General features: G+C 44.0%; 1 pseudogene; it reads right to left on the bottom strand.

Annotated features, from left to right (window-relative positions):
- Positions 1-1328: 1328 nt before the first annotated feature.
- Positions 1329-2251, bottom strand: LOC136168874 (GTP-binding nuclear protein Ran-like; annotated as a pseudogene).
- Between the last annotated feature and the right edge of the window lie 463 nt (positions 2252-2714).

The raw sequence follows: 2714 nt of genomic DNA on the forward strand, positions 1-2714 counted from the left end.
TTAGGGGCCAGACCCTGAAAGTGCTGTCAAAACTGTAAGAATCCTTCCACTGGGAGCAGGAAGCGTAGTGACGATAGTGAGAAAATAACCAACCAAGCTTTTCAACTTCCATACCAAAACATCCATACCAGTTTTGCCACATGCCATCTGTAGGATCAGGCCACCCAAGACGGCCTGTTCTCTTGCTCTCTATGCATCCCCTGCTTGACCAGTGCCTGCCTCACTTAGACCTTCGCCTGGCAGAGCTTCCTGCAGGCTTGCCCCACGCCCCCGCTAATGGTTATTCTAACTTTAACCACCATGATGGCTTATTAAAGGGGCGATGGGGAGGTGTACCATTCTGCTAGTGTCCCTGATAACCCATGAACCAACCTGATGCCAATTCCCCCTCTAAATGGTAAGCTCTCCCTGCTCCAAGGAGTGAAGATGGCTGCCCTGTCCTCCCTGCCATCTGATCTGCCGCATATTTGAAACCTGATGACCAAGTTCTGTTCTTTCAGGTCAAATCCTGGGGGACAGATTTCACTTACAGGATGATTTATGGTGAAAATATTTCTAAGTCTTTGCAGGCCCACAATTATGATGCTGTGTTAATATCTTTATAAGGAGATGGTTTACTTATCCCTAACACTCATTCATGTCATGCTAGTGAAAACTACATAGGGTATCCCCCATGACCAGTATATTTGCATGAAATCTAAAACATCATATGGGATAGAACAAGACCTTAAGAAGTCCCAAAGTTCACACTCAACTGATTATAATATAGAAAAGATGCTAGTTAGTTTCTTTTCTGAGCACATGTATCTTTATACAAGGGCTCCCCTGGTAACTCAGCTGGTAAAGAATCCGCCTGCAATGCAGGAGACCTCGGTTCCATTACTGGATCAGAAAGATCCTCTGGAAGAGGGCATGGCAACCCACTCCAGTAGTCTTGCCTGGAGAATCCCATAGACAGAGGAGCCTGGTGGGCTACATACAGTCCATGGGGTTGCAAAGAGTCAGACATGACCGAGTGACTAAGAACAGCACAGTACATTTAAGCAAACTATTAATGCCCTTTTGCTTGTGAATGCTAGAGAATTGGGATTTTAGGTCAGTTTTGTAAGAAGTAGAGTTTTTTGTTTTTTGTTTTTTTTAGATATTTGAAATACAACTTTATTCTGATTCTAAACGAAAAGGAATGGGAATGACAGTAACAAACAAGATTCCACCTCTCAATATTGTCACGTAACTATAGCAGTCTTATATTTGAAACTCAAGGAGAAACAACTGTGTTCCAAAACACCTAAATATGCAGGTCCAAAAAATGAAGGTTTTTTTTTTTTTTTAAACTGCCACATTCACTCCAAAGCCCATCCATCTCCTTCAGCATGCAAAGATTAAGCACATGTTCTGCTTAGCTATACAATAAAGTGGCAAACACGCTGCACCACTGACATCACAGGACAGTTGCCTATAAAACTAGACTTCTGACGCTGGGCCCCAGCTTCACTTTCTCACAGGTTATCATCTTCATCCGGGAGAGCAGTTGTCTGAGCAACCTCTAAATCGTGCTCGTACTGTGCTGCCAAGGCTGGGTCCATGACCACCTCTGGCGGGGCAAGAGCAGGCATGGCGACAAACTCCAAGTTAGGGTCTCCAATCAATTTTCTAGCAAGCCAGAGGAAGGGCTTTTCAAAGTTGTAGTTACTTTTGGCAGAAATATCATAGTACTGAAGATTCTTCTTTCGGTGGAAGACAATTGACTTTGCCTTAACCTTTCTGTCCTTAATATCCACTTTGTTGCCACACAACACAATTGGGATGTTCTCACACACTCGTACCAGATCTCTATGCCAGTTAGGCACATTCTTGTAAGTAACTCTTGATGTTTTGTCAGACATTATAATGGCACATTGAGCTTGTATATAATAGCCATCTCTCAGTCCACCAAATTTCTCCTGACCAGCTGTATCCCATACATTGAACTTAATAGGTCCTCTGTTGGTATGGAACACAAGAGGATGGACCTCAACACCCAAGGTAGCTACATACTTCTTCTCAAATTCACCAGTCAGATGACGCTTCACGAATGTAGTTTTTCCAGTACCACCATCACCAACCAAAACAAGTTTGACTGAACTTGGGGTTCTCCTTGGGCGGCCATCGCGATGTTACTTCCAGAAGCGTCTCCACGCCCGTCTGACTGAGGGCTGGAAAGATGGCGGAAGCGCAATTCAAATGCCCGGAGACGCAGCCAATGCTGGCGCCTGCCCCCGAGGGAGGGCGGGGCAACGGCGCCGCGCCGCTCCCACGTGGCCCGACGCGCGCGCACGCAGGCCGCCCGGAAGTAGAGTTTTAAGGTCAGATGTTGTCAACAGAAAAAAAATGTACACTCAAAGTTGGGAATTATGTTTTGTTTGGCAGGCATTCTGAGCACTTCAAGACTGGGAGAAAGCTTCTCAGGTATCTCTGAGGGATTCCTCCAAAGAGGCAGGGAAGAGCCAAGGTGTTTAGGAGTTTTTGCATCAAAAGCCAGGTAGATTGCTGTTAATTATAGGAAACCAGACATCTCAAGTTAATGAATTTAGCATTTTTCTATGTACGGAAAGATGCAAGAGTCTGGGCTCATTGCTTTGTTTATCAAGCATAATAGAAAAGCTTTTGTATACATATATAAAATAGCATGTGTAATATATGTTATATATATATATATTTTTTTTTTTTTTTTT

This window comes from Muntiacus reevesi, chromosome 5 (assembly GCF_963930625.1).
Source record: "Muntiacus reevesi chromosome 5, mMunRee1.1, whole genome shotgun sequence".
In the NCBI taxonomy this organism is placed as follows: domain Eukaryota; kingdom Metazoa; phylum Chordata; class Mammalia; order Artiodactyla; family Cervidae; genus Muntiacus; species Muntiacus reevesi.